Source organism: Triturus cristatus, chromosome 9 (assembly GCF_964204655.1).
Source record: "Triturus cristatus chromosome 9, aTriCri1.1, whole genome shotgun sequence".
NCBI classification, from domain to species: Eukaryota; Metazoa; Chordata; class Amphibia; order Caudata; family Salamandridae; genus Triturus; species Triturus cristatus.
In genome coordinates this window covers 1,101,543,215-1,101,563,909 of record NC_140592.1, presented here as the reverse complement: position 1 = coordinate 1,101,563,909, position 20,695 = coordinate 1,101,543,215, and positions in this window count along the sequence as shown.

The window sequence follows — 20,695 nt, the reverse complement described above, 5'->3', positions numbered from 1 at the left end:
TCAGAGGGACCCATGCTTGCAACCAGGAGACCTGTGCTGGCTTGTACTCTGTAGCGTGTGGTGTCCGAGGGGTGTTGGGGGACCCGACCCTTGATTGTCTTCAATTTCCAGAATGGGAGGATGACAGTGCCTGACATCACGGCCTCCATCCAAGGTTGCTGGCTCCCTCTCCTTGGACCTATGCCACAAGGTACTTTGTTGTGGAGAACATCATGAAATGGCCCGAGGGGTTTTGTGTGCCTTCTGGGCACCTATGGCTGGCTGTCAGGAGCTATGGTAGCTCACGCCTCCCCCTGAGAGGAAACATTTCTCCAGACTTGGTAGCATGCCAGCTTCCAGAGGCACAAACATTTGTCTATACGGGGAAGGGATAGCGATCCTGTGCTTGTACAGGTACCGTGAGGTGCCTGGAGCTCTAATCCGGATGAATGAAACTAAGTAACTGTTTCTTTCAGTTTTAGGTGGTTCCAACTGTCTAGTCAATGAGGCACCAGCAGGGTCAACATATTTCGTTGGCTGGTGTCGTTGAGTGACTGAGGGGCTTGGTCACAAGGTGTAGTCAAAGTACAGTGATTACTTTTCACTACTGCTAATGGGAAAGTTTGACAATGTCCTATACTTGTAAAGTGTATATACAATGTGTATCTTGTTTTGATTTAAATGTTTTTGTAAAACAAAGAGCAGTGTTTTATACATACTGTGTGGAGTCTTTTTATGGCATACACAGTGTGTTGCGATGGTGGTGTTGTGCCAATACTCTACCCTTGGGCCCCGAGGATAAGCCTGACTGCTTGGTGCCAAGCTGCCCAAGGGTGAGCACAGCGTAATTGTACACGTGTATCGTACTCATCCTATCTACAATGGTGGATTCTGACTAGGGTTGATGCGTCCCAGCCAGCCAGAAACTGCTGGGTCTAACAGATATTGTTATGCAGGATGTTGTTTAGTTCCACAAACGTAGTCTTATGATACTTGTATGGTGTTTGCAACACACATGGAACACCCCCCTGGCACAGAGCAAGGCAAACATTAATTGTGTGTGGGGCGGGGTGGTAAAATGTACTCTTCTAACAGCAATGTAACAAACATTGGTAAAAGCATATAATTTGGGGTGTAGATGTACTATTGGAAAGTAAATCATTCATTCTAAAAATATTTTTCAAAACTGAAAAGTGAGTTAACAGTTTTGAAATGTTGCATATTTAAATTTGTATTTAAATATAATTTCATCATCTCTTTTTGAAAAACACAAGTCACCCACTCCTCGATATGGCCCACAACCAACACTTTATAAATAAGTTTTAGAGAAATAAATCACAGTGCACCATGCATATTATCACATACTTTAAGAAGTTTAAGAAAATAAACATGTACATTTTGTTTTTAAATTTTTTAAATATACTTCATTTGTAGATAAATAAATGATCAAAAATTATTACATTTTTTCCATTTAAGGACTCATCACACTGTCTGCCAAGATATTCTACATCCTAAAAAATAGAAGTACATAATTGTAAAATTATGAAACGTTAAAAAATTACATTATCACATAATAAAAATGTAAAATATTAAACAAATAATGATAAATAATATACACTATAAAAATAACACTGCCCACAAAAAGTTAATAAACATGTAAGCAAACAGTTTTATATTTTATGATGAATTTAAGACATTTATTAAATGTGAATAAATGAAAGAATTAACATATTAATCATTCAAAATTAGGGTATATATAAAATTGAACAAAAACACGAGCCAATCAGTTCTCCAATGAACCCAACCTCCCTCTATGTCCCTATAATAACTTTAAAAAAGTATTATAAATAAATTTCTCAGAAAACATACATAATTAAATGAGAACATAAACAAGAAAACTAAATAGTTAAAAACAATATAGTAAAACCATATATTTAACCATATATTACTGTAAAGAAAACTTGCCTTCAATATTTTATCAATCGTATTTTTGTAGTCATTATATTTTTAGCAAATTATTATGACCAGACATTGGGGGCTATTCATAAAAGTAAATGTATTCATGAGTAAATATACATGTGTGTATTTATTTCTACACTTTGTAGTAAATGTACTGCTTTTAGTTATTTTACCATTCATGAGTGTTAATTTACTGCAAAGTGTAGTCTTACATGTCTTTACCATCTGAAACTAGGGTGTGGAGAAAAATGTATGAGTGTGAAATTACTACTTGTAACCTTTGCACACATAGCTGGAGATCTTCACCCTGGGCCTTCCCAAATCCCACTAGCCCTCCCTTAAACCTTTATTAGTCCTCCCTAAACTCCTTCCATTTAGTAGTTATTATTCCCTTTTTTACAGCCTCTCCCACATTTACTAGTAAAAGATGGGTGGATGTTTAATATCTCCACAGTTTTGGCAGTCATTTTCGCACATAAAAGATAGATAAGGTGGAGACCTATACATGTACATCTGTGAATAGCCTTTGTAGTATGTGAGTAGTACTTTACTGTACTACTAGACATACTTTAAAATGCAGTTAGTGAAAAGGACCCAATATTTTTGAGTCAATATTTAGGAGGAATGTCTGCCAGAGTCTAGTGTTTTTGTGCAAAGAGTTAACCTGGAAAATAGAGTCAGTTGTTGGATAAAAATGACACTCTTAAAAAGGAAAATACCTATTGGTATGGGCTAGAGGCCAAGTATGCACTAAGTTGTTGGGGTTAGCGGCATGGAAGGTTTGGGTGAGGGCATCAAAGTAAACTGTTCTCCTGCTGTGCACTGTGGGATTAGCCACCTGCAGAGGTTGAGAACAGGGCCTAGGCCAGCCACTCTGCACAGATGAAGGTTGCAAGCAGTGAGGGTTGGCCATAAATTGGAGGTTAAATGCAAAGCACATTTGGATGTGGTATATGATCAAGAAATTTCAGAAATGTACCAACACAAATACAAATTAAAGGGAAGTTATGGTTAGCATTGTTTATACGTCTTTAAAGTATGCTCAAATAAAACTTGTAACTTCTTTGAAAAAACAGCTAGAGTGAAGTTATGGTTACAAATAAAAACTAGAAAACACTTTAAAGTGCTCGTTATGTTTAGATAAACTAATCATAACATGTGCCCCTCTCATGCACTATTTATGACCGTAGATAAGACCTTACTCAGAACATGTTAAATGGCTTGTTGATGACATCAGTGATACCTTAAATTACATAATTGATGACATTACTGATAGCATCATCTATAATAGTGTTGTTAAAATTAGAGTGCAAAAAAATTAAAAACATTTATGTGGAGTCTGTGGCCTCAAGAAATAGTTTGCAAGCTATCACACTTAGAATTTTTTTTTGTTTGCTTGGCATGGGCTCAGGTTTTGCTTGTCCTGTCCCTTTATTTATTTATGTATTTATTTATGCAGGGACCTTTCCAGGTTTCCTGTAATGTTGACTGCAAGACTAGCTTTTATTGTTGACCTGTCTGCAGATTTGGGTTTGCCTCTTTTGACTCACAGGGGGTAAGAATCCACATGGGTGATTAGCCACGCTTTACAAATTCTGATTGATTGAAGAACAGCAGAGTGACTGCACTAAAAACCCTAAATTCTTGTATTATGGTTAACACCCCATCCCACAGCACGCACTCCAGTCAGACAAACTATAACTCACGCACCAAATGCAGCTAATGCAGTGCCAGTAAACAACTGTAAATTTGGCAGTCGGTGGTCCCTCAGGTTGGTGGCGAAATTGTCCTTCACTTTCCCGACGCAGTAAACTCCATCAAACACACTCTAAATTAGGCCCACATTTTCTGTCTTTGTGGAGTCTTACCTGCGGTGCCGTGGGTCAGCTCAAAATTTGTCAGGTGGCGGTCCCCCAGGACAGTGGACAGTCTCAATGGAGTAAATTCCATCCACAAAATTCTAAATCATTCTAATAGTCTGATGTCATCTTATTTATTATTATACCTATTGTTTTGTGACAGGTATTGTATTTGTTGTGTGAATTATGGTCTGCATGGCAGTACACGAGCTGTAGACTGTGGAGCTAACTATAACTGGAAACAATTGGGGGTTTTCAGTTTTTCTTTTAACCATAACTGCTCTTCAACTGTGTCTTTAAAGAGAATGTTTTAAACATTGAGGAGCTAGCCATAACTTTATAGTAATTGTATTATTTTAGATGAATGCCAAAAGTGTTCCACTTGTGGTAATGTGGATACATATATGGTACTTGAGTAGTAGTAGAAAACTTTATTCGGTATCTAAGTACCATCAAAGTAAACATAAACAAAACAGTACAATAAATACTGCAAGATACATTCTTAAACATCAACTCAAGCTCAATAAAAAATAAATACTATTCGAAAGTCCTTTCATATGATGTGGTGCTTGTGTTATAGTTATGGTGGTGAATAATAATGTGAAAAGCTAGAACAGAAGTTGCGCACTCAAAATTTCTCCAGGTCAATATTTTAAGCAAAATTAGTTGGTGCAAACGAATTAATCCCCCTGAGTAGGGAATTCAAATCGTAGATAATGATAGCACGTTCCTGAATAGGAAAATGTCTTTCGTTTTGCACTCAATCTCAGAGATATGATCTCTTTTGTGAAATTAAACTCAGGTAAATCGGAATTTTTTCAAGCATAACTTGAGTTTATTAACCGTTGTTCAAAGTTAATGAAGTCAAAGAATTGTATTCATTCTTTATCAATGCATCATATATCCAACTGCCCAATGCATTTCGGGCTTTTTTAAGCCCTTCTTCAGGGGCGGTACTCTGAAAGGATAAGGTATAGGGTTCAGTATATATATACATTTTATAAACACTCAATAGAAAAGAACAATTTTTATCCAAACAATTATACAGTAGATTTTGATTGTAACAAACATGATCATGTTGAAACAGTATTAAAAGTAATACGTTCGTAATAAGTAAAAAAACACAATACTAGTGTTGGTAATTACCAAAATGGAGGTACACTACACATCAAAGTGATGTGAAAATATCCACTTGTTTTACATGTTAAAACAACATACTGTGATGTGCATTTACCAAGGTCATAGGAAATAGTGAAGCCGAAATGGACCAAGAAAGTATGGGTGGTAGTGTAAGTAAAAAAATTAAATGAAAAAATGAAAATGCCATATAGGACAAAGCAATGTGGTGTGTTTTTGCCAAAATTGTAGGAAAAAGTAAAGACGAAATAAAAAGAAAAATCTGGATGGTGGTGTGGGTAACAAAAATACATACAGCGTGGGGCCTTTTAAAAGAATACAATCACTATCTGACAAGTAACGGAAGATCAAACTTACAGTTGGTATGGTGATGTATAGATTCTCCTGAACCCGGGAGAATCAAATCGGAAACGCTCCGGTAAGTGTAATGGATGGTAATCATGTGATATATAGACATGTGATAAGGAAAAGTGCGGGAAAAAGAGAACTACAAAGAAAACAGACTTGTAGTTCCAAGAGGTAATCATGTGATATGTGATAAAGAAAAATGCGGGAAAAGGAGAACTACAAAGAAAACAGACTTGTAGTTCCAAAAGGTCAATAAAGTTTAGTGAAACTACACGTGCAAACAAAATATAAAATAATAAACAAAAGTGAGTGCAGTTAAATCTGTAAAGGAATTAGGCCAAAAGTAAAAAGAAAAATGGAATAGACAGCGTGTGAAACCGAAGAAACACATGTAATTCGAGTGATTCGAACCAAAAGCGATAGTTCAAAAAATGTAAGATATTACCAAATCCTGGAGCTTGTAAGGGAGCGTCAATGTAATAGTGCAATAGTACATGTGTATAGGATGAAATTAGTAAGTAAAATAAAATAAAATAACTGTGAGGTTCAACATGAACTGTAAAGTTACACAAGGTACTAGGGTATCACAAGTCGGGTGGAAAGTTCAAATCTCCAATTTAAGGTGAATAAAGGAGACCTTAGTTACAGAAAACAGCCCAGATCATAACGCTCGTTGAGACCTTTCGGATGTATGGAATTCAGCTTGTGGATCCAAAATGTTTCTCTTTGTAATAGATATTTACTATTGTCACGACCCCTCAGCTGGGGAATCTGTTCAAGAACCAAAAATCGCAGTTGACAGATGTTATGCTGATGCTGGTGAAAATGAGTTGCAATTGGTGATTTCGCCTGTTTGGTACGTATATTGCTTTTGTGTTCATTGATCCGTATACGGATTTTTCTCTCAGTTTTGCCCACATAAACCAAACCACATGGACATTTCAACATGTAAATGAGATTCTGACTATTACATGTGGCTGTAACCTTGAGTTTGATCGTGTTGCCTTGTGAAGGATGTTGGATGTTGGTACCTTTGATGATAGAGTTACAGTTACCACAGTTAAGACATGGTAAAGTACCTTTGAAGGAGCTGGTAGTGAGTTCATCAGCTTTAGACAATATTTTTTTGATGTTGCGTGATCTTTGGTAAGCAAATCTAGGTGATATTTCAAAAATGTTATTGAAATCCATTTCCATGCTTAACATAGGCCAATACCTGAGGATGGTTTTTTTTATGTTGAAACTTTGTGTGGAAAATTTTGACACAAATGTCATTCGTTGATCTGAAGTTTTTGGTGGTTTGGGTGAAAGAAGCATCTGTCGGGTAGATTTGTTAGACTTCAATATGGCGCTGTCAAGAACTTTGGTAGGATATTTTCGTTGTTCAAATTTGGAAATGCAAGCGGATTTGCTTGATTCAAACAATTCATTGGTACTTGAGATTCTTTTCAATCGTAGTAGTTGTGAGTAGGGCAAGTGATTCTTGAGAGATGGTTGGTGGAAACTGTGAAAGTGCAGGAGATTATTGCGGTCAGTAGGTTTAGTGTAAACCTCAGTGGTGAGGTTTCCTTGGTATAATGTGACCTTGGTATCCAGGAATGTTATCGATTCTTTGTTTATACAGTGAGTGAATTGAATTCGTTGGTCAACTGTAGTAAGTGATTCAATTAATGATTCCAGATGATCAATTGAGCCATTCCATAAGATAAAAATGTCATCAATGTATCTTTTATAAAGGGTAAGATGTTGGGTCCACTCGTGTTTGCAAAGTATGTTGTCTATTTCAAAACGGTGCATAAAGAGGTTCGCGTATGTTGGGGCGGCACAATTGCCCATGGAAGTTCCGGAGCATTGAATGTAAAATGTTCCTGCCCATTCGAAGTAGCTGTGATAAAGGGTGAAATGCATGAGTTCCATCAGAAATACTTTGAGATTCTCTGGTTTGTCTGTGGTCATCAGAAATGACTCGATTGCCTCAATGCCTTTATCATGGGGTATGGAAGTGTAAAGTGAGTTTACATCAATGGTACATAGGACGGTTTCCATGGTTATCAAATTTTGAATGGACTCCAGGATATTGAGAAAATCAGTAGTGTCCTTAATGTAGGTAGTCATCGACTGAACAGAAGCTTGTAGATGTTTGTCCAAGTATTTCCCTACGGGTTCATGTAGTGAGTTCACTGTAGACACAATGGGTCTAAATGGCGGTCTTGTGGCGTTTTTGTGCATTTTAGGGAGCATATAGATATAGGGTGTAGATGGGTTGCTTTTGATCAGATATGTTTTGTCTTCGTCGTTGATGACACCCTGTTCTAAAGCTGTATTAACGATGGTTTTTAGCACAATCATGAAATCATTGGTTGGATCCGTTGGGGTGGGCATGTATGTATCTGAATTGTTGACGTGATCATTAACATTTTTAGTGTAAAAGATGGTATCCATAATGACCAGTGCTCCACCTTTGTCGGCTTGACGTATGGTAATCTCTGGTTTGTTTGCTAATTCTTTTAAGGCTTGTTGTTCCTTTTTGGTTATGTTAGAGTATGCCTTTTTGTTATGGTAACCAATTTTTTTGAGTTCTTTATTAACGATTGTTTCGTAGGCATCCAATACTTTATGACTCATGGGTGCTGTGAAGGTGCTCCTGTTGCGAAGTCCCATTAGGGTGTTCTTCCGTGGTACATCTGGAATGTTAAGGATGTTTCGAAAGTAGTGTTTAAGTCTCAGTAGACGCATGAATTTAAAGAAACTTATATCAGTTTCTAATTGATTGGAATGGTAGGTGGGAACAAAGGAGGTTCCTTTTTGAAGTGTAGCAATCTGGAGTTGTGTAAGATTATAAGAAGAGATGTTTATCACGAGGTTTTCTGACTGCGCGTGCTCTTGGCCACTGATTTTGTTGATGTTTTTCTTCCTGGATCTCCGGGTGGCCTTGTGCCTGCCTCTAAAAAATGAGATTGTCCCGAACTGCTGGTTGTTGGGCCTTCTCTGGCTGTATGCTGTGGGTCTCCTGTCTCTGTTGATCTAAGATTTGGTTGTGAAGTTTGAGGTGCTCTGGTTGTCTTATCTCTACTAGATGAGTCATCGGAAGATGTAGTGTCTATATCCGATCTTTGTCCTGTGTGTTGACGTTGTTGTCTTTTGTAAGCATAGGCTTCTGCCCATGTGTAGACCTCTCCGAATTTATAATACGTACTGTCACGTTTAAATTTTCGTGTTTTCCTTTCATTACTCTCTTTAGTATATTCGTCAAGTTGTTTGTTAAGATCTGCAAGTGTTGCATTCCAATCAATGTCAGAGATTTTACTAGAAATTTCTTCACGAAGTTCATCAATTTCTTTCTGAAGGTCTACAAGAAGTTTGGATAACTCTTCTACTATTAATAATATTAGATCCAGTGAACACTTATTGAGTATTGCTTCCCATTTTTCTGTGAACCGTGGATTGTTTTTACATAGAGTCGATTTAAGGGCTATTCTTAACCCTCTTGGGATCCTTTGTACCTTGTGGTAACGTATTAATGTACTTGCATGAAGCTTTTGCAAGCTTTTGCAACTCATTTTCACCAGCATCAGCATAACATTACATTAGCATCTTGAACAGATTCCCCAGCTGAGGGGTCGTGACAATAGTAAATATCTATTACAAAGAGAAACATTTTGGATCCACAAGCTGAATTCCATACATCCGAAAGGTCTCAACGAGCGTTATGATCTGGGCTGTTTTCTGTAACTAAGGTCTCCTTTATTCACCTTAAATTGGAGATTTGAACTTTCCACCCGACTTGTGATACCCTAGTACCTTGTGTAACTTTACAGTTCATGTTGAACCTCACAGTTATTTTATTTTATTTTACTTACTAATTTCATCTTATACACATGTACTATTGCACTATTACATTGACGCTCCCTTACAAGCTCCAGGATTTGGTAATATCTTACATTTTTTGAACTATCGCTTTTGGTTCGAATCACTCGAATTACATGTGTTTCTTCGGTTTCACACGCTGTCTATTCCATTTTTCATTTTACTTTTGGCCTAATTCCTTTACAGATTTAACTGCACTCACTTTTGTTTATTATTTTATATTTTGTTTGCACGTGTAGTTTCACTAAACTTTATTGACCTTTTGGAACTACAAGTCTGTTTTCTTTGTAGTTCTCCTTTTCCCGCATTTTTCTTTATCACATATCACATGATTACCTCTTGGAACTACAAGTCTGTTTTCTTTGTAGTTCTCTTTTTCCCGCACTTTTCCTTATCACATGTCTATATATCACATGATTACCATCCATTACACTTACCGGAGCGTTTCCGATTTGATTCTCCCGGGTTCAGGAGAATCTATACATCACCATACCAACTGTAAGTTTGATCTTCCGTTACTTGTCAGATAGTGATTGTATTCTTTTAAAAGGCCCCACGCTGTATGTATTTTTGTTACCCACACCACCATCCAGATTTTTCTTTTTATTTCGTCTTTACTTTTTCCTACAATTTTGGCAAAAACACACCACATTACTTTGTCCTATATGGCATTTTCATTTTTTCATTTAATTTTTTTACTTACACTACCACCCATACTTTCTTGGTCCATTTCGGCTTCACTATTTCCTATGACCTTGGTAAATGCACATCACAGTATGTTGTTTTAACATGTAAAACAAGTGGATATTTTCACATCACTTTGATGTGTAGTGTACCTCCATTTTGGTAATTACCAACACTAGTATTGTGTTTTTTTACTTATTACGAACGTATTACTTTTAATACTGTTTCAACATGATCATGTTTGTTACAATCAAAATCTACTGTATAATTGTTTGGATAAAAATTGTTATTTTCTATTGAGTGTTTATAAAATGTATATATATACTGAACCCTATACCTTATCCTTTCAGAGTACCGCCCCTGAAGAAGGGCTTAAAAAAGCCCGAAATGCATTGGGCAGTTGGATATATGATGCATTGATAAAGAATGAATACAATTCTTTGACTTCATTAACTTTGAACAACGGTTAATAAACTCAAGTTATGCTTGAATAAATTCCGATTTACCTGAGTTTAATTTCACAAAAGAGATCATATCTCTGAGATTGAGTGCAAAACGAAAGACATTTTCCTATTCAGGAACGTGCTATCATTATCGGTGAATAATAATGTCCCTGTATCATGTTGCAAGATACACCTCATTCTACATGGTTTGTAACTGTGTACAGTGGTGTCTGACTACAGAGCTTGAACACAGGGCAGGCCTCGTGGAAACTCGCCTTATAAACTAACCACTAGTAAACGTGGCCTTCACTGGTGTGCAATAGTGGTTTGCCACAGAAAAGCAGACTGCGATGCAGCCAACAGCAAGCTTTGCATAAAGTTGGCAAGTTAAACCCAGTTCTGGAATCCCAACTCAACCATCTCAATGGTGCAAATCAAAGCTTTTTTTACTCCCTCCCCCATTGGCTTTACACCCTTATGTCAGATCTACATGAAACTTTGGATTCTTTCACTGTACCTAACTGGATAAACCAGTAGACGTCTGATGAATTTTGTGCAGGTTTGTCAAAGGGTGACAAAGTTTTCAACTAAAGAACACTTTTTACCACTTCCTTCTTTATGTATGCAATCTTGACAGATCTGCCTGAAACTCAACATATCAGAAGAAAGTTGAACATGTCAAGTGTATGTCAAATTTCATGCTGATCAGGCAATTATCTGCTCAACAAAATTCCACACTCCTACCCATTAAGGGCATCCTATAAGCAGCAGCATGCCTGAGCAAGGGCCGGAAGTAATTTGACAATATCACGTGCACGTTGATTGAACCCACTGGCTCTTATTGCCAGTCCACCACATCTTCAAAACCAGCGTTATCATCCACATAGTCACCATGACTGGCAATCCTGTCTGTCTGGATGTCAAGATCATCAACTATGGGGGCTCTCTGCACTCTCACAGTAAAGACAACTTCAGACTGGAGAGGAACAACTGCAAAAAAGAAACAAAACAAGACAGCAAGCCTTTTCCAGCTATTCACCCATGATCTAAAACAAACGTCTATATCCATTAGGACTGTCCCTACCCTGTTCTAATTTAGGAAAGCGCTGAAGACACACCTCTTTAAAGAACACTACATCATGTTGCAGTACCACTTCACCTTCACTCTTTGAAAGCAGCTCCCCCTCCATTCACATATTGTGTCTTTGCTTTGGGACCTGGACAGCCCTCCAATGCCTATCCGCTAAGTTTGTGTGAAATAGTTGCATGTGATTTCATAGAAAAACGACTTCATGGAATGCCATTACTAAGAAATCACTTCATCTAACTTGTTTACTGGAAATTTGCATAATGAATGGAATTTACATTTCATTTCATAGAAACAAATCCATAGAATGCCTTTTTTTCAAAATTGTCTTTTTAATGCTTATCTTTCAAGGTCTAAATGCAATGGTTGAGTGTCTGGGGGAGAGGAGTTGTCCTAACGGCTAGGGTGGTCAACCTCGAATGTGGGGAACTGGGTTTGAGTCTTAGTAGTGACGCTGATTATCCTGTGATTTTGGGCAAAGCTGTGCCTAACAAAAAATGAATGTGTGCTCATGTAAGGCAACTGATGCTATGTAAAGCGCTCTGACACCCGATTCGGGTCAAGTTCGCGCTATGTAAAACTCTGTAAAGTAAAGTAAAGTCTAACTTTCAGAAACATTTTTGTTGGATGCATTTATTTCAGTGCTTTGCTTGAGGGGTATTACTTCATATACAAATCTTTTACATTGTCATACAATTACTTTGTACGCTTGTCATTCGCTGACTCCTCACTACTCCTAAACAACATGCATCCGTTGTCCCATCACAACCCCTAGACACTTCCCATCCCTGCCCCCTAAAAACTCCTTACAGCACCTAAACTACATCTCTACCCCTAAAACCTTTTCTACCACTAACCCCCACGCATCCCTGGGCCCTAAATACACCTAAGTCTTAAACTCCACCAGTCCCTGAAGCCCTAAACTCCATGTATTCCTGAACCCTGAAAGCCCTTGCTACCTCTAAACTCCACCATCCCTGAACCCTAAAAACCCTTATTACCCCCAAACTTCTACCCATTGCTGAACTCTAAAAACTCCTTTCAATGCCTAAGCCCCATTCATCAGTGAACCCTTAAAACCCCTTGTTACTGATAGACCCTACCTATCCCTGAACCCTAAAACCCTTTCTGCCCATCACTGACGCCTTATTTCCTCCATCTCCCCAAACTGTGAATCCTAAAAACACCTCATTACCCCTGCACTCAATTCATCCCTGAACCCTGAAATCCCCTCTCAGCCCTTAACGTCACACATCTGTGACCTTAACTACCCCTCACCACCCCAAGCTCTACACATTCCTGATTCCTCAATACCCTTATATTCACTAATATCCACCCATCCTTGAACCCTAAAAACCCATTTCTATCCCAAACTCCATAAAAATCACCCATCCCGGGAAACAAAAACCCCTCAATACCCCTAAAGTCCACCAACGTCAATGTTGAACGTTTCCTCAAAAATATCTTTCCTTTAAAATGTTTCCTTTCATTTGTAATTGTTTTTATTTCCTTAAAATGGTCTCTCCTTAAAATTTGGTTTCTATGATTTGGTGTCGCCCAAAGAGATTTCTCCATTAATTCACATACATCATTGTTGGCCGTTTACATACATCATTGATAAATAAATACCACATACATACATAGAGTTCTGTGTAATGGCACCAAAGTTATTAGCAAATAAAGTATTTTTTGATCTCCCCTTTTGACTATGCACCACCTTGTCAGCTCTCAATGAAACCTCACATCCCGGAACTGTGCTTAACTGTGCTTAACTAACTTACACCCTGCAAAGTTCCATGTAGATCTGTACCATTCTTATCATCAAATAAACACTGAACTCATTTTAACTGTCAGCCCATGACAGATTTGCATGTAACTTAAAATATCAAAAATAAATATGCAAAGTATCTCAAAGTATACAGGTCTAGGGGGCGCTAGACGATGCAAAGCAAAATGGCCGCTCCATAGAGCAGTTCCGCCAGCCGAGCCATTAATCCGCCCATTATCCTGTTCACTGGCGTCATCGACCCCCCATCTGCTGCAGATGAGTGGCAGAGTGCTGTAGGCAGCTTTTGGAGTGCTGAGCTGCCCTGTTTGTGACTGGGGAGCCGAGAGAGGGGCCCGCAAACTATCAGGCCTGCAGCACCAAAATGGCGATCCGGGACGGGCCCTAGATGCAGAGTCACGGTGAGTGCCGCGCTGTGCCGACCAGGGCCTGAGAGTTGCGGGGGTTTCTCGCCACCTGGTCAGTGCCTGGTGGGCTGTGTGGGTTGTGCTGGTTGTTGCGGGTGCCCTGGTGCGGTTTCCTTGACTGCCTGGGCCGTGCCAACTTTTGGCTCAGTCCCGTGTGGCGCTCTGGCTGCGGGCTAGGGATCGGCAGCATTACTCTCCCGCCGCTTGGCGCTTTGGCTCTGGCCTGTGGCGGCAAGATCGCGGCATACTGCTGTCTGTGGGCCGGCACACTGGGTGTGTGCTGCGGTGTGTGCCTCCTTCGTATTGCAACCTAACTCGCTACTGCTTCTCGCAGGACCCCTCTCCCCTACAATGATTGGGCGCTCATTCCTGCCATCTCTGTGGCCTACCATCTGCTCTCCAGACGTGGATACTCCACGGCTTACAAGGACTGCCCAGTGTGTCGAGCTCCGCCTGGTGATTGGTCGTACCACCCTGCTTCCTACCTGGGGGCCCCCATACTAACCTCTGCTGGGCTGTGGCGTGAGGTGGGATCCTCCCCTGAAATGCCCTGCTGAACTCTAGGGCGTCTGTGCTTGCCTGCATCTAGCGGCTCTTCCCTGTCCCGTCCACCCGCTGTCACAGAATAGGAGACCGTCACCTCAATCTCCTGTGAATGGCAGCACACTGCCCTTGCATACTCTGGACCTAGGCTCTGCTGTGCCGAGGCGGCTTTCCCCGTGCTCCACTTTGAGCCCGCTCCTCGCCATCTGCACTCCTCGGCCTTGACCGCTTCGGGGGCCTGGATATCGGACCGAGTGCTGGCGAACTGTCCTTACCTGCTTGGTAGCCCAAGCAGCGGTGGTTGGCGGTTATGGGGGCCACGCAACAGTCTGTGGGGCGCTCTGCGGACCTGCTGGCAGCTTCTTGGGCCACTGCTGTGCTTGTCTCCTTGCTCTCCACGTTTTGTCCTTCCTCCTGCACCTTGGTCCTGACTTCAGAGACTTTAGTGCCGGGTACACGTGCGCCTCCTGGCTCTGGGGCTTCCCCCGTTAACCTGCATCTTGATCCAGGTGCGTCACTATGAGGAAATCGAAGCGCAGTCAACTTCTCCTCACCTTCGAGCCCCATAGATCCACTAAGACTTCTCACTCAGAGCTCGATGCACCTGGCGATCATTTGTCTAATATTGACAAAACTCTCCTAGCAGTTCAAACCAGTCTGCAGTCCATCGATGAGAAGATTGACAATTTGAATCTCGGCATAATTCATATGTCGCAGAAACTGGACAAACACACGCTGCGTTTGGGGGAGGCCGAAACATGCATATCAGACGCTGAGGGTGACCTACAACAGGTGACCACGAAAGCTGCATCCATGGAGAAAGTGCTGGCCATAATACCAGCTTGTAACGAGGACTTGGAGGCCAGATCGAGATGCAATAATGTGTGCATTGCTGGTTTGCCGGAATCCTCTAACACTGGCCACCTCGAGACCTACGTGGAGAACCTTCTCTGCAATATCTTCAGCGCTGAACACCTGTCTCAAGTGTTAATTGTGGAGCGGGCTCATAGATCTCTGGCTGCTTGCCCTCCCCCGGGCGTGCCACCGCGCCCCATCATTGCCCGTCTGTTAAATTACCGGGACCGAGATGCTGTCCTTCGTATGGTCCCTGAGAAAGGCACTACCACCCATGAGGGCTATAGCCTTGCTTTCTATCCTGATTTCACGGCAGCTGTACAGGAGGCTCGAAGGAAATAGCAGCCTGTTAAGAAACTTCTAATCTCGGCACGGATACCTTATGCCAAGCTCTACCCTGTGCTGCTGCGCATCGACGATAATGGGAAGCCTAGGATCTTCACCATTCCTAAATCTGCAATGGACTTTGCAAAGACTCTGACCAGGCGAAGCTGTTCCACCACTGCGGCGGCGGGTGGTGCCTGTGGGGCCACTGGAGAACTAGCAGATGAATGATGACACTATCAGGTCACGTGAGTTGAGGACGAATGTTCATCCCCCCTGCTGAGATTTGAAGTGGGTTCTAGAACATTTACAGGGGCTTTACCTGTACTATTGTTAATGGCTTGCCTCCTACGGCCTCTAACATTACCATGTTGGTTGTCTTTTTACTATTTCGAGATATTGTTTGATAATAGCCAGATAACACTATTTCTCTGGCTCGGCCACCTCCCATCACACCGGGTTGGGTATTGTGCTCTGGCGCTCCCCAGGGGTGTTCCCCATTACTGTTTTCTCCCTTGGTGTTGCACTCGAGGGTCGACCCGGGAGGTTCGGGATGGCTTTTGCATGTTGGGGTCGCTGAAGCGGGTGGGGGGTGTAGGAGAGTAGGGTCTGCTTTCTATGTTCACCCCCACTTTTTGCTTTTGCTTTACTGGTTTTCGACTTAGATGTGGCTGTGGGCCTGCTAATCAGACCCACAGTCCTGCTGTTCTCTCTCTAAATTAATGCTATGTACTTTAGGTGCATAACCCAATTGGATAGGATCACCTTCTTGGCCCCTGTACAGTGTACCTTAGGTACCCAGGGCATAGGTGTACCCTAGGCCTACCAGGGGCTGCAGCATGTATTATGCCACCCCTGGCCTGGCCTTCCATTATGACACAACTGGCTGATCACTCAGCTGGGGCAAGGTCGTGTAATCACCCCTTGCTTAGGTGTAGTATTCCTATACCTAACTTACATATAGACACATGTGTACCTATCAGCCACTCCTATGGCAGGCCTTAACAATCCTGGAGGCAGAGTGCTTGGTAACATGTGAGATGGTGCTCTAGCATGAGCTGAGCCTGTCTGCAGCTTTCGGAACCATGTCCTTATAGCTGTTCTATGATATAGCCTACCATATACTCTTAAAGTGCCTTATAATCTTAAACGGTCATGGTAACTATGGTTTGGCTTTATCAAAACATGTCGTGTGAGGTGTCTAACACTTTGGAATAATACCCCCATACCATTTCTGGGGATGAAGATATTATCCCTCCCTTCTAGAGGGAGAAGACATGTTGTAACCTACTTACCCGGTTAAAGTTAACCAGAGCCCCAGCATCACAAAATGGATGCTGCTGCCACAGACACGAGTCTGACCTCCTGCTGCTGGGAGTGATCCCGGCAAGGGAGGCTTGGACAATAGGTTTCCTGCCTTGGGAGGTGCGAGCACCACCCCAGACAGGCCTTAGTGTATTGGGGCAGGGAGGGATGAATAGAATGAGACATGCCTGGGGCACACAAGGTGTCCCGTGCATAGTCCAGTTCAAACCGGTGCTGGGGCTCTCCAGCCCCAGTCCTGGCGCGAAACTGGACAAAGGGAAGGGGGTGTAACCACCCCCCTCCCAGGTCCCACCCATAAGGCGTGACCTAGCAGGTAACCCAGCCCCCCAGATTTGGATAAGAGTGGTAGCTGGGCCCCAGGAGATTAGATTATCCAGAACCTGCAACTTGAACAGAAACTCTGGACCTTCAACATTCGACGAAAGAAGAAGACTGAAGAATCTCCCTTGTGGCCAAGGAGTGGCTACCTTGTGCAAACAGGCACCATCAAGAGACTACCCTTTGCTTTGCTAAAGTTCTACGAGGGACCGACTGCAGAGCCCGACCAGAGCCTTGACTTCCAGACTTCTCCGACCCTGATCCACATCCACAGCCGAGCTGAGATCCGTGGAGGCGACGAGAGACGTGGGACCGGCTACCTGGGAAAAGTGGCGAGTATCTTCCAGCGCAGCTTCTGAGGCACCCTCGAAGTTGTGCACCGGGGATTGAGAAGCCCCAACCCCAAGCACCATCTGCACCGAAGATCAGCCCCCCACACTCCACGAGTCCTGCGTGGGGGCCTTCTGCATTTTCCTGCTTGCCGCGCCTGTCCGGTTGCTTGCCCGTTGGCTAGTGGCCTTTGTGACGACGCATCCAGAAATCTTCACTGCTGGTTTGGCTCCTCCAGACTGGCTCCCACTTCCTTGCAAAAGAGAAGCACCCCAGACCTTCCTGGTCTGAACCAGAAGCAAGTCCTCCGTTCTTCGTGGGTTCCGCTTGCCAAGGCTTGGTGAGTCCTAGTCCACCTTCGACGCCGCCGACAGCAAGAGCCTTTGTGGGACAGCTCGCCTCCTGGTCCTGATCATCCTCGACGTTTCCTGGTCCTCGTGGCTGCAGCGACAAGCTTCACCTTCACCTGCAATCTTCACGACATCGCCTGGTTCCTTCCTGGTTCCACGTGGTCACTGGCTAGTGACCTTGACTCTGTCCCTTCTGCTTGCAGGTCTCCTCTCTTCTTGATCCCAGCCTTGGGATCCACCGGACACTCTTCACTGACTGCCTGTCAGCAACTTTCCTTCAGGCATCCATAGAAGTCCACGACGAAACCCGACGCAAGTTCACACCTATGCACCCGCAGTCCGTGGGCTAGGTAACTTGGGTACTTCGGTGCTCACCAGGGTAGTGACTATCCTAGGGTCTAGTTTCCGAGTCTCGACTCTCTAGCTGCTTCAGAAGTGTCCTTAAACTGTTAATTTCTAACATCTACTATTTCTATCGACTTGTACGCATTACGCGTGAGTGTTTCCACTCTGCACCTGAATCCCGTGGGCCTCCCACTTCCTAACTGTTGCTAGTGTAGTGTAGCCCCAGCGATTCCCTAGGCCTAGGCCTATCCTATTTCCGTGACAGTGGTCCTTATACCACTTACTTAGTATATGGTTTGCGTGGCCCCTAGGGCCTAACTGTATTACTTACCTGTGTGACTTAATGTATGCTTGAATAAGACTGTGTTGTACTTACCTCTAATCTCATCAAGAGTGCTGAGGGTTTGACTAGAATAAATACACTTTATTTTATATATATATCTGTGTGGTGTCCCTTCATTTGGTATTCAAGGGATTATATATGGTATCACAGCTGGCTTCACATGCCATTCAGAGTTTAGCCTAAGACTGCTCTTGTCCATGCTACCACTAGGATAGCTGGTCTATAAGGTTGACTTTACAACCAATCACCATAAGGGTTGTTTGGACTGATATAGGGTGTACACTAGAACTAGTGACATCATACATCAGGCCAACTTCTCACGTTGGTGAGCAGCGGTTGGGATCTGAGCTTGCTGTTGTAATACCATTGTAATCTTGAGATACTAAATTGAAAGATCACACAGATATTGTCTAGGTACATATAACATAGATTATAATACTTAAGTCCTACTGGACTTAGTGGCTGTAGGTTGAAGGGAGTAACACACCCTGACTACAACTACCAGAGAGGTTTTAGTAGAAACAACTAGTATAGGTAGGTGCACACACCACACCCTCACTAGATCATGTCTCTGGGAAGAGATCAAGAAGATGCTCTCTCAGGAGGGGCAGGTCTGCAGAAGACCCCCTCTAGATATGATACCCTAACTTTTCAGGAGATGAGACAATTGTGTACCTCCAGAAAGTTAAAACAGGGTGCAAACCCTACCCTCCTTCAGCTAGTACAACTCCTAGAGGAGTATGATGCTCTTAGAGCCTCACAGGCCAGTACCCTAGGTACAAAGGAGGGTCTACCCACCACAGATGAGTCAGATGGGACTTCAGATGAAGAGGTAGACAGCCAGGGCCAAGTAGGAAGACTTAGCCAGGCTAACCTAAGCTTACATGGGAGTTTGCATGGGGTACCCCCATACAGACCCCGAAGTGGGCTTACACAGAGAAGCAGGAGGGACAGATCCCCTTCAAGGGAATCCATCCACTCCCATGTTTCTAGCATCTCTAATGCTTCCTCTCACAGGGGAATGACTTCCCCTGAGAGAAAGGAGCATGAAGCCAGAATGAGGGAAGCTAATCTGAGGATTCAGAGGGAAGAACTTGCCCTTGCCAAAGAGAAGCTTGCTCTGGCTAGAGAACAAAAGTTAAGTGGGTCAGAACCCACTGGTGGCAGCAATATCCCTAAGGATAGAGACAGGCACTATGATAATAGACACCTGAGCAAGATTGTCCCTCCCTACAAGTGTGGGGATGACATGCACAAATGGATAACTGCTTTGGAGAGAGCTTACAAAGTACAGCAGGTACCCCAAAGTCAGTGGGCAGCTATCTTGTGGCTCTCCTTCTCTGAGAAAGGAAGAGACAAGCTCCTCACAGTTAGTGATGAGGATGCAGACAATTACACTGTCCTGAAGAGTGCTCTGATTGATGGGTTTGGCCTAACCACTGAACAATACAGGTTGTTGTTCAGGGATACCCAGAAGACACAGACTCAGGACTGGACTGACTTTGTAGATTGTGCCACTAACGCTCTGGAAGGCTGGCTAGTGGAAAGTAAGGTTAAGGACTTTACAGGATTGTATAATTTGATCATGAGAGAACAAATCCTTAACAACTGTCAAAACCAGCTACTGCATCAACACCTGATTGATTCTGACTTCTCCCCAAGAATTGGGAAAGAAGGCAGATAGATGGGTCAGGACTAGAGTTAAGCAGAAAAACCAGAACCAGGGCGGTGATCAGAAAAAGGCAGACCAGAAGGGTAATGATCAGAAACAAAAAGACCAGAAGTCTTCACCAGGCCCCCAAAAGGCTCAGGGGGAGGGTGGTCCCAAAAAGGATAAAAAGAAAGATGGCCAAAAGAAACCATGGTGCAACTATTGTAAGTCCAACTCACATTGGTTTAGTGAGTGCACCAAAAAGGATAAGCCCCCAGCCACCATTGACCCTAAGGCAACTGTACCCCCTAGTCCAGCTGTAAGTGGTGGTTCCCAGCAAAAGGGTGTAGTAGGGTTAACCCTGGGAACTGAGGAGGATTCTGGCCTAGTCAGAATACCTACTCAGGCTGTTCTGATCTGTGATGGGGACTTAGCTTTGTCCTCTACTGTAGGCCCCAGTAACCTGGGCAAGTACAGACAGACTCCTTTTATCAACCAAAGAATGGCTCAGGCCTGCAGGGACACTGGGGCTAGTGTCACAATGGTGACACCTGCCTTTGTGGACCCTGGATAGATCATACTAGGTGAGAATTACCTAGTGACCAACGCTAGCAATGCCACTACCTCCCATAGTGTGGCTATTGTTAACTTCTCCTGGGGAGGGGTAACTGGCCTCAAGAAAGTTGTTGTTAGTTCAGACCTTCCTGTAGAGTGTTTACTGGGCAATGATCTTGAAACTTCAGTTTGGTCTGAA